The sequence below is a fragment of the Hippopotamus amphibius genome, chromosome 12 (assembly GCF_030028045.1).
Source record: "Hippopotamus amphibius kiboko isolate mHipAmp2 chromosome 12, mHipAmp2.hap2, whole genome shotgun sequence".
Lineage (NCBI taxonomy): Eukaryota > Metazoa > Chordata > Mammalia > Artiodactyla > Hippopotamidae > Hippopotamus > Hippopotamus amphibius.
This window is the reverse complement of record NC_080197.1, coordinates 8,655,192-8,667,382: the sequence shown is the minus strand read 5'-3', so window position 1 is coordinate 8,667,382 and position 12,191 is coordinate 8,655,192. Positions and strand designations below refer to the sequence as shown.

Below are 12,191 nucleotides of genomic sequence, written 5' to 3'. Positions count from 1 at the left end.
TGATGAACACCAGCTTCCCCCTCCCCAGCTCTTCTGCATCAAGAAAACACAATGTGGGCATCACCCTAAGAGGGGTGAATTTCTCCTGAACCCCGCGAGGACAACATGTTGGGATGCCTTCGCTGATATAACAGGGGTTCTTGTGTACACTTTCCCCTTCAAATTAATATGATAGAACACACATGGTTAAATATCTCTATTTATTTCTGGTAATCGATGGCAAGGACAATGGTTAATGCTCCTGGTGGTTCAGGAAGCACAGAAGGGTAACTACATGGCCAGGAGTTCTCTAAAAAGCCTTTGCTTTATATTCCATAGCTTACTGGCCACTGTGGGTTTGTTATGTATTATACACACACACATACATAATCATAAATTACATGTAAAATATTACATACATATTATATGTGTAGGGTACATTATAGATGCAGCTAATTAACTGTGTACATTATTTCTAACTATGTAATTATAGCAAATACAGGGTTTTAAGAATTTTCATGGTCAGCCTCAACTGAGCAACGTTTGCCTCCATGCTTTTCCCATGAATGACCGTTAAAGGAACGTTATAAAGAGTTAAACTATAGAGGTTCATTTTTGAACCCCTCTTTCCTTTCGTCTTCTCACTTGTTGACAACATTGACTGAGCATTAGGACCTGGCAAGCTCTGAACAGGAAGTACTGTAAGGAAGGCTGACGTGGACACAAAGAGATGACACGTGCTAGCGAGAAATATACACACCTGCCAGCGGGCACACGTACACACACAGTGGTTTCTACACTGATGAACCTTCGCTTTTTTCTTTTTTTTCCTTCCTTCTCATTTGAGAGGATGGGACTTGGGTTTCTGTTTTTATTTTGCTTTGGTTCCAGTCTCGTTAGCTCAAAATGGATAAGATTAGAAAATAAAATTCAAATATTACAGTATCAGCGATGATTTTGTGAGGCCTTTCTGTGGACTAGCCAATGCTTAAAGGACTTTACTTGCAAAACAACCCTAAAAGTCAATACTCTTATTAGCCTCATTTTATAAGGGGGGAAACTGCGGCTCAGAGTGGTTGATCAATTTGCTCAAAGTCACACAGCTAAGAGGTGGCAAGAGGTTGTCTTCATGGTCTCTGCTCGATAGACATGAGCGAGGTGCAAATGTCAGAGCAACATTATGGACCATTTAAGGATCAGTGTTGTTCTAACCCTTCCCTGGTTAGAAAACGTGGTCTGTGTATGTCAGACAAGAAGGCTTCCATAGGACAGGGAGCTTCTCCCTTGGGTATTATATTGTCAGCTCCCTGCACAGGGTCTGGCACAGAGCAGAAGCTTAGTAGGGGAGAACAAAGATAAGGGAGAAAAGTATTAGGAGGCGAATTCCCAGTGGGTGTTTGGGAGCTGGGAAATAAATGAGGTTTTCCCGATTTTAAGGTAAACACAAAAACAGAGACAAGTTGCAGACTGAAAAAAATGAGACAGCCTGTCCATGAGAAGGGGACAGGGCAGACTGTAGAGACCAGGGGCCCTCCTCCTCCATAGAAGGTGCTGATGGGAGAAGAGAAAACGGAAGTATGGGGGTTGAAGTGACTTATCTGGAGGCACCCAGCTCATTGTTGACAAAGCTTGGATTTGAAGAAAGTCTGGGTTCTTCTCCCACAACTGAAGCCTGCACATTCTAATTTCCAGAACTGGTGATTTTTCCAATTTTTCCATCATTTTGGCTGGATCCCACCGAGAAGGACGATTATTCTCAGAGTCAGAAGAAAGACTCCTTAGGTTGAGATGTGGCCTAAACCATAGATGCTAAGGTGTCATCATAAGTTCAAAGTAGGAATCTCCTAGAATCTTTGCCTGCAGGCAGAGATGCTGAGCCACTTGGCAGACGTCAGTGAGGACATGCAGAGCTCACCTGTGTACTCTACGTGTCCACAGGGTTGTGCAAAGGCTCCAAACCAGAGTAAGATATTGCATTGTCTGTACAGAATTGTGAAGAGCATTCCTCCTTGGTGCAAAGGGCTTTTAAAATAGGTTAAAAAAATACTGCACCTGGTTCCCTGTAGTTCAGAAAAGGATCTCATATCAACTCCCAGAGATTTAGAGAAAAATGAGAACATGTTCCAGTCTCCTCCTTCCTACTTTCTTGTCTGCTTTCCCTGGGCTCACAGCTGCTCCAGACACAGTGCCATTCACAGCCCTGTTGGGACAGGAATGTGCATCCTGGTGCCCTGCCACCCAGGCATCAATGCTTCATGCACTTCTTTGCCCTTCAACACCCCTCATCATATCTGTTATCTCTTTTGTTTGGTATCTGTCTCCCTATGACCAGATCCGTCTCATTCACCACCATATTCCGCACGATCTAACCAACAACAAAACGTACCTAAAACACAGTTGATGTTAAATATTTTTAGTGGAATGAATTAATATAGGCACCCACCCTTTCTTTTCCAATGCTCATGACTCTGGAATAGTCTAGAGCTTCACAGGTGCACAGTAAACATTTGTTGAAGGATTAAGGAAGCACATCCCAGACTTCTTCGTCTTCCCACTGCAGGAAAGCAGGTCTCTTCTTGAGCTAAGAGGAAACCCATCTTGAATTGAGAGTAGAAGAGAGGCCTGCCTTCCTTCCTGAACCTGAAGACGGGGCCCTCGGGTCCTCTTGTAAAGAGCAGGGAAAAGACAACGCAGATGAGCTGGCAGCCATCTCCTTTGCCTCCCATTCAGTGCTCAGACTTCAGAACACAAGTTATACTGCTTGACCTAGTTGTGCCTTCTGGCCACTGCTGATGATTCATTTATCTGATCTGGGTGTTTTCTAGATGAAAAACACAGTCTGTTGGCCTGAATTCAGTGGATTTCCTCCTGATATTCTCCACTTCCAATGATGGTCTTCCATGAGCACAATGGCAGGGTTCTTGACCAGATGCCTTAAACGCTTTTGTTTTGTTTCCTTTTTTAGTATGTTTGTTTTGGTTTGTTTTGTTGGGAGCTTAGTGTCGTTCCCCTTGAAAGTCTTCTGCCAGTGGCAGTGACCTTCTTGAAAGAGGCTCAAACCCTGATTTGTAATCTCAAAGAGCAGCCTCCCAAGAGGTAAGCTCTCCCCACCGAGGTGAATACCTCGAGTTGGCTTTTTTTAATTAAGGCTCCGCATTGTAACTAGTCAATGTACATTATTGGGAGAGTGAATGTCAATGCCACTGCTTTTTCTTTCTCTCCTTTATCTTTGTCAGTGATTCAAAGACATGATTTATGGTTAGTCTCCGACTTCCAGCATCATCCATCAAGTCCTGGTTTCACTACAGGCTCCGCGTTGTAAATCATGCCGAAGGGTTGTCACTCATTCCCCTTAACCCTTCAGGGCTGCGTCTTAGGGTCGCTCTCCAAGAAGGAAACTTTGCGAGATAGCAGTTGAGGCGGCCCACCTGGGCCATATCCCGGGGCTCGCGGAACCACTGGCGTTAATTGTTTGGCCTAAAACGATAACTGTTAAGACCTGGGTAAAGCCTGGGCCCGGCGCCACCCAGCCGGTGCAAGATGAGACACTCACACAAGGGGACTTGAGAAACACACCGACTCCTGAACCAGCTTCTTTCCATTTTGAAATGTCCGTTATGGATGTGAAGTGCTGAGTCTCCCTTTGGAATCAATCACAGGCTAGTTCTGATTGTGACCTTGCAAAGATTATAGAATGAGTGCAAAGACCCATTAACAGCTGCTATTTCAGGCTTTGCAAATTAACAGCCCTGGCCTCCTCCTGCTCTGTTTTTTTTTTTTCCCCCCTGGCTCTATCACTCTCTAGCGCTCTGTCCCTTCCTCACCCTTGGGAAGGTGGGGAGCGATGGCAAAGGGTGAGGTGGAAGACTGGAATCTGCAGGCGGAGGAGCAGGACTTTCCCTAGAGTCAGAGAACCCCTTCAGTGGTCCCTGGCAATGGGCAAACGCGGTCTCCCAAGACTTTGAGACATGGAACACTGGATGTAGGCAAGTATCCACACTGAACACACGGGGGTGCTGCCCTATTGGAAGTCTGCCGCTAGTGATCCAGGGTCATCGATGAAGAAATGTATGTTTGGGATCTATTCGTTCAGAGGCCACAGGCAGTGGGTAGCAATTTTATTCCTGAATTATTCATCGCCCTATTTTGCCTGGGGAAGCTGATGTAAACAACAAACAAGTTGGCGAAAGATATATAGGTAAATAAAGTGAACGGTTGTAAAATGTGAGCATTCGTTATGCAAAAGTACTACCCTCCTCCCTTTTAATATGCACCCTTCCTCAGGTGGTGTTCGAGGGGCTCAGGGCCTGGACGTTTTCAAACAGAGGGCATCACATATGCTCATCGGCTTTATTTTGGCAAAATCTTGGCCTTATTTACCCAGAAGGTCTCATGCACCTCCATTTACTAGGGTCGTGGTCCTCAAGGGCCTCTTCTTAACCGCTGCTCTCACTTTCCAGCATACAAAATGGCTAGTCTTATGATTTTATCTTTCTTGGAAAGAGCACAAGGATCTTTTCAAACTTTAAATGACCCAGAAGCTATTAATCCTCCTAACAGCCTTGGAAGGCAGGTAAACCGTTGCTGAACTAGTATTTCACTGGGAAACCCTTCTCCTCCTGCCCACCTCCCTGCTCAGATATCAGATTTATACGGTATACACAGTGTCTGCAGACCTAACTACAGGTGACTTAGAAACGGGGCGGCTGCAGATTAATGTGCCCATTCAGAATGATGTATTTTATTTTTTTGTGCTGAGAGCAGCGCTGATGGCCTGCTGGTAGGGCATAACAAGGAGGCCAATCTCGTCAGCTGCTTGCAGCCTTATTACAGAAAGGACTTCTGTCGGGTCTCTGTTGTGAAGTCAGCCTCTGCTGTTTGAATCCCGTCAATAAGACGTCTTCTGTTTATGCTACGTGGATTTCGTTATGCCTCTGATCAAAAGAATTTTCAAGGACCTGACAATAAGGAAGAGGGCTGTTCAGCTCCTGGGATTATTAGACAACTTTAAGAGAGTCCCTTTCCCTCTCAATGAATGAGAGGAATTCTTTCTCCGTGTTGCCTGTCCCTGGAAGAATTATAAATCTCTGCAGATCTTATTCAGACCCAGAGACAACATCCTGGAGGCATGGAGAATTTGCTGCCAAAGTATGCTTTCAACAGATTCGAATACGCCACCTAGTGAAGTGCTTAATTAAGTATGCCACCTCGGCTATAAAGCTAGGAGGCCTAACGACGGTCAGCTTACCTTGACCTCTTATTTGAAGAGACCCTGCGTTATATGTAAGATTTTAGAAAGAAAAAAACACAGTTAAATTGAAATAATTTGTCTAGCCCTGTCTGAACCTAGCCCATTGGTATGATACCCAGTTTTAGGACGTCTGGTTTTGAGGCGTTCAGAATGCTTAAGGACCCACCTTTTAAAAACAGGCAGACAGAAAATTAATTCCATTCACCCGTCATGCGGATCAGTGTTTTTTGGTTATATTCCAGGTGATTCTAACATATTCAGTCTGAGCAGCTCAAATCTTTGCAGACCTGTGTTTGGTGGTATATATTTGCCAGATTTGCAGTAGCGGCAAATTTAAATAAATTGTCTAAATTCATACACAGCAACCCACTGGCGGGAGGCTGGGGATCCACAGTTCAGCTCCTGCTTGCCCATGTCCTACTTCCCTGGGGGCCTTCTTTTTACACAGAAAATTCTGAGCTGTGTGTGTTTAAACACACAAGTTACATTCCTTCCTACCACCTTCTCCCTCTGAATCAGTATTTTTCCTGCCCTCAACCCCATCCTCGTTTTCATTTCTGTTTTGTCAAATAACAGTGTGACTTTGTCTTTGACATTAAACAGTTGTATATACTTTTAGCAGTTTGTTTATTCCATCTGTATTTCCAATCAGCACGGAAGGTTTACCAAAGCGGTTCATTACTGATTTATTTATGATGTATTTAGATAGCAAATATGGAACTGTCAGCAGTTGCTGGCTAAACAGTGTTGACAGACATTAATAACATATGGTATAGCAATGGAATTATGATCTTTAATTTTTTTAAAAAAAAAATTTTATCCTCAACATGCAATTTGGGGTTTTGCATTTCTTAGGTAGTTGGGTGCAAGAGAAAAGTCTTTTAAAGAAAGCTATGTTTTCTTTTTATTTGTAACCTTTGGGGTTTCCTGATGGTGACATTAACATCTTCCGTGTCTGTTTAGCTGTTCAATTTAATGGAAGACAAATCCTCCCAAAGGTTTAATTTACTCTTGCAAACCAAAATCACTATATTCACACCGTGGGAAATGGCCCTAATTTTCCCAACCTTCAGTCGCCATCAAGCATATAATTTATTTCTCCCCCTTCAATACATTCCTCCTTAGAAAACAAAGTTTTTGATATTTAAATGTTACCAAGTTCAAATGGAGGAACGTAGTCTCCCGTTTCCGCGAAATGCTTTTGCAGGCATGGCTGCTTCTACCTGAGAGTCACCCATTTATACGGGGCCAGAACAGACAAACATTTGAATTTCTGACCTTTAATTGGCTGTTCCTTTGAGCTTACATGATTTTCTCCAGCAGCAAGGGGAGAAATTGTTTGATTGGGCTCCAAGGCAAAGCAACTGGTATACCTGGGTTGCAACAGAAGTTACCCCATCTGCTTGGAGGTAGGTAAGCACATTTTAGCTGGGCTGTGTCCCAACAGGCAACAAAGTTTCTCTTTGGCCAATAATTGTTCCATGGTTCTGCAAAAAGATCTCATTTTCCAGAATTGAATTCTTTCTCTTGAAAATGGTATCCAAAGGACATTATAGTTCACATAAGACAAAACGAGAAATTCTCTAGAGCAGTGAATACCTGTGATGGACCCTCTTTGAGAAACACACAAATATTATTTGTAATTTCAAGTCTCTGGCATCCTGGGAAGCCCACCCGTTGTCTGCAGACCCTGTTAAGAAACAAGGAATGATTCAGTTCATTACATGATTTTTGTATGCGCAGACTGATGCTTGCCTTTGTTTTCCTAAGTAAGGATGGGAGACAAGATGGACAGTGGGACTCATGGACTGAGTATCTCTCAGGAGCTAGAAGCTCTTCTAGTGTTTGATACACATTATCACCCTGGATCCTCAGAACACTCTAGGAAACAGGTATGAGTATTATTCCCATTTTGCAGATAGGGAAATTGAGACTCGGAGGGGTAAATGACTTGCCCAAGGTCACATGGCTGGTAAATAAAGGAACGCATGAGTCAAATCCAGACAGTCTGATTCCTGAGCTGTCAAATGTGGAATTTTGGTTAAAGTGAAGGATACAGAGGAACTTGTATGTTTTTACTTTTCTTATTTCTGCTATTTTTAGAATTGCAAAACATGTTGAAATTTTTTTCAGTCCAAATGCCTCATTTTACCTTTGAGATAACTAAGCCCAGAGGAGCTCCAAGACTTACCCCTGGTTAAAAGATTAGGAGCTGACCTGGGGCTGGTTTATACTGACCTTGGTTCCAGCTTTGGTGGTCAATGCCATACCATTTCCTTAATGGTCTCAAAGCTTCAACGTAAACATATTGGTGGCTGATTTTGAAATATATGCAATTCTTTGGGCATATGAATGATTCTAGAAGGTAAGGATTAGAGGAGCCAGCTCTGTCTTAATCCTAATGTCACCACTGCTGAAACTCACAATAAATAACAAGCTGCCAAGGCCCAGCACATATGTCCTCAGAACTCTGTTCCAATCCCACCTCTGACACTCGCTAGCTGTGTGATTTCAGGCAAGCCCAGCACTCAGCCCCAGCACCCACCTAAGTGTTTTGCTTCCCCTGTGACTTAAATGAAAAAATCTATACAAAGCTACTGTTATAAGAGCCTGGCACAAAGCTGTCACTCATAGGTTAATTCATAGAGTTAAACTTATTTTGAGGGTGCATGGAACTAAAATCAATGTGTGTGAGTATTCTCCATTCAGCGTAGACCTCGTCAAAGCCAGACTCATGAATATCTCTTGCATCACACCCCCCACACATCAAATCTTTTGCTTCCCTGACTCTGGCCTTTAGACCCAAATCTAAAGGGTTCTTGTGATCAGTTCAGGCCCACCTTGATAATCTCCCTACTTTAAAATCATCTGATTTGGGCTCTTAATTACATTTGAAAAATGCCTTGCCAGCAGGACCTGGATTCGAGTTTAACAGAACAGCTGGGAGAAGGTCTATGTAGTGCATACCAAGGGCCAGGAATCCAGTGGTTCACCCTAGAATTCTTCCCACCACATCCTTGGTTTCCCAATCCACTCAATGGGATCTGAGTGTCTATGGCATGAGTGTTTATGAGTATTAAATGTACGTAAATCACTTACCACAGTGCCAGCTATAACACACACATATGCACTAATTTGTAGCTTTTGGTCCCTAGGAGGGAAAATAAAGCTTAGACACAGAATAATTTACCAGTAAAGGAATTTAGAATTCATCCTGGGAAGAATGAGTCAATCAATCAGCAAGAATAGTTTATTGAACATCAAGATTCTTTGCTAGGCATTGCGTGACAATTGCCAGAAGATGCAATTAAGAGGAAGGCAGGGCTGCTTCCTGTGGGAGAATGAGATGGACTTATTCAGAGCACGCACGATCTCCTTGAGAGCCTATTCTCTTGCCTCTCTATCACAGTAGCTGTACTGCTTGAGCAGCGGCCTGTGAGAGTGAGAGCCATGTGACTAACCTATGGATGTGCTCACCAGCCTGTGTGCAGGCAAGTGCAAAGGCCCTGAGGTGGAAGTTCCTCAGAAATGCCAAGAAATACCAAGGAGGCTAATGGGGCCAAGCGCAGAAAACAAAAACAAGAGGGGAGGAAATTTGTGAGACAATTGGAAATGTGAACTTGTAATAATTGATGCCATTAAGGGATAATTATTATTATTACTGTTTGGATGTGAGAATGGTTACGTTTCAAATAAGGAGAGTACTTTGCTTTTAGAGACACATACTAAAATATTTATGGATGAAATGATACGCAGTCCAGGATTTGCTTCAGAATTATATTAGTGGGGACAGTGGTTGAAGGAGTTTAGTGAAACAAGATTGTCCATGAGTTGATAAACATTGAAACTGATTGATGGTACACAGAGGTGTATTATTCAATGGGGTCTACATTTAGATATGTTTGAAATCTTCCATTTAAAAAGAAATTTTACAAGAAATTGGGTCGAAAGAAATGGCAAGTCATACCATAAAGGGCCATGGAGCCAATGTAAGTGACTTTTTTTCTAAGAATAGTGGAAAACCATCAAGTGGTTCTGAGCAGAGGAGGAGCCTGACGTGACGTGCATTCTTCAAGGCTTGCTTAACTGCTCTTTGGACTGTAGATGCTCTTAGTTTCCTATTGCAGCTGTGACAAATGATTACAAATTTAGTGGCTTAAAAGAACATAAATGTATGATATTACAGTTCTGGAGACCAGAAGTCTGAAATCGGTTTCGCAGGGCTAACATCTAGGTGTTGGCTGTCCTCATTCCTTCCGGAGGCTCTGGGAGACAGTCTGTTTCCTTGCCTTTTCCAGCTTGTAACGGCTGCCCACGTTCCTTGGCTTGCGGCCCCTTCCTCCGTCTTCAGGTCAGCTCTGGTAGCACTCTACCTCTGCTTCCACTGTGACATCTCCTTCTCTGACTCTGACTCTTTTGCCTCCCTCTCATGAGCCCCTTTGAGGCCTGCCCATTGGTCTCACCCAGATAATCCAGGACAATCTCATCTCAAAATCCTTAATTTAATCACATAACATACCAGCCACAGGTTCTGGGAATTAGGATGCAAATATCTTTAAAGGGCCATCATCCTGCCTCCTATAGCGGGGAAGGGTAGACCAGAACACCTGAGAAGGAGGCTTTTGCAGGCATCCATGTGAGGGAGGCTACGTGCCGCGCTATTTACATTTTGGGCCAGATCCTTTGTGGTTGCAGAGGGCTATGCTGTGCATTAGAAGGTGCTGAGCCGCAGCACCCCTGGCCTTGACCCACTCAATGCCAGTAGCATCCCTTCTCCCACCAAGTTGTGAAAATTGAAAATAAACCATAATGGAAAATAATGTATATATGTGTATAACTGAGTCACTTGGCTGTACAGCAGAGATTGGCACAACATTGTAAATCAACTATACCTTAATTTAAAAACAATTTTTTTAATTAAAAAGAAACGAAGAAAATGTCCCCAGACATTGCCAAACGTCCACTGTATGAGAACCACCAGATTAGGGAAGTACTGGCAGGAAGTGATTGGATCCTGGCTCTATAAGGGAGGCAGCCCCGGCGGGTTTCATCCGGCCCCCCGCTCCCCCCATTGCTAAGCACTGCCCGTAACAAGAGAGATTTCTTTCTAGTCTGTGTCTCATGTGGATAGTGTGGAAGCAGAAAAATGGTGACAGACTGCTGTTGTCATGTGTCTATTTAATCTTCTCCCCAACTAGTTATTTTGTTGCCCAAGGACAAAGGCAGTAGCTGTTATTCTTTTTTCCCACCACCTACCCCGTGATTGGAGCATTGTAAGACCTCAGTGAATACCTACTGCCTTTGATTTCATAATTATAGTCTCACTACACCTTTGCTTCGCCATTGTGGAAGAGGAACTTAATATCCTGCGCATCATATGTTCTCGTCTAAGTGAAATTTAAGACTCTGTGTTAGCTAAGTACTTTGGAATCCTTGCACAAAAGGAATAAATCCAAACACAAAGACTCTGCAAGTTGGTGTATGGTTCTCTGTGGTGTAGCTGTGTAGATACTTATTATTAATAATTTTGTATGCTTTCGTAACCATCACTAGATTTATTGAGCAACTACTACGTCTTGGGCATTGCACTTGGGGATTTACATGTATTACCTCCATCTTCACAGCAATCTGAAGAAATAGGAAATAATATTAAACCTTTATTACGGATTAGGAGTGTAAGGCGAGGGAGGTTAAGCAACTTACCCAAATTCCCATAGTATGGGCCAGTGATGCATTTTAGGACTGTCAGAATTCTAAACCTTTGCTCTTAAATTTTTTATCTTATTGCCTCAATTCTAGGCAGCCTAGGGTGCTTTGATCCAAAGAAAGGAAGTCAACTTTAGCATTAGAAGCTAGCAAGACTTCACTGTTTCCTTGATGGCTTTAGGCTTTGAGTTTTGCTGTGTGATGTGCCTTCTAATACTTCCAGCCTTGCGGAGGGAGGAGGCAGGGGTGCTTTTTTATTTCAGGAGAGGAATCAGCCACTCCCTCTATTCACTCTGCCTTTTTCCCTTGGCTGCTTTGGCCATGTAAAAGTCAGCACAGATGAATCATCCATACGCAGATCAAGGGACACAATATGAGCTGTTTGGTCTTTTCCATCCTTTTCGATGTGAATCATTGTCATGTTCTGAGCTGTGGCTGTCCTTACATAACTTTAGCTGCTCCCTCGGATGAATCCATGGACACAACTGGCCTTGAAGTTAACTGAGAGAGGACAAATGATGTTTACAGGTAGGCAACTGGATCTGAGCAGAATCAAATGTTAGTTTCCACTTTGGGGGCTCATTGGTTTTGGTGTGGGGGTCTCAAACTCACAGATCTACAGGGTCAAGGCAGGTGTGGTAAATTAGCAAGGTGGGCCACAAGTGAGATGCTCTGAAGTGAAAGGGACCCAGATGGGATATTCCGGCATCCCACCCCACCAGGGCAGCTGTGACTCAGCTCCAGAGAAAGATGCCAGCAGAATGTGGCCCTGTTGCCAGATTTAGGCTTTGCTAAGGGAATCCAGAAGACTGATTTTTTTATGTGAAATCTCCTGATTTTTAGATCTTGGTAATTCATTTGTCTTAACTGCATGCCCCAAACCTTACCCATCTAGAGACTGAATCCAGTTTATTAAGTCTGCCTTGGGGATGTAATCTGACTTCCTGGGCCACATGTGGCTAAAATAGGGCTGGTTCAAACTGAATTGTGCTATCAGTAAAATACACATTGGATTTCAAAGGCTTAGTTCAAAAACACAGAATGTAAAATATCTCATTAATTTTGTATTTATTACATGCTAGTATGATAATATTTTGGATATATTAGGTTAAACAAAATATATTTTTAAAATTAATTTCACCCATTTCTTTTTCATGTTTTTTAAAATAAATTTATTTATTTATTTATTTTTTTATTGGCTACGTTGGGTCTTCGTTGCTGCACACATGCTTTCTGTAATTGTGGAGAGCGGGGG

The 12,191-nt window shown here is 43.0% G+C and overlaps 1 protein-coding gene across 2 annotated transcripts in view; it reads left to right on the top strand.

Annotated features, from left to right (window-relative positions):
- The window catches only part of TSHZ2 (teashirt zinc finger homeobox 2), a 260,691-nt gene that overhangs the window by 199,138 nt on the left and 49,362 nt on the right, over positions 1–12,191 (top strand). The gene's annotated exons all lie outside the window — the stretch shown is intronic.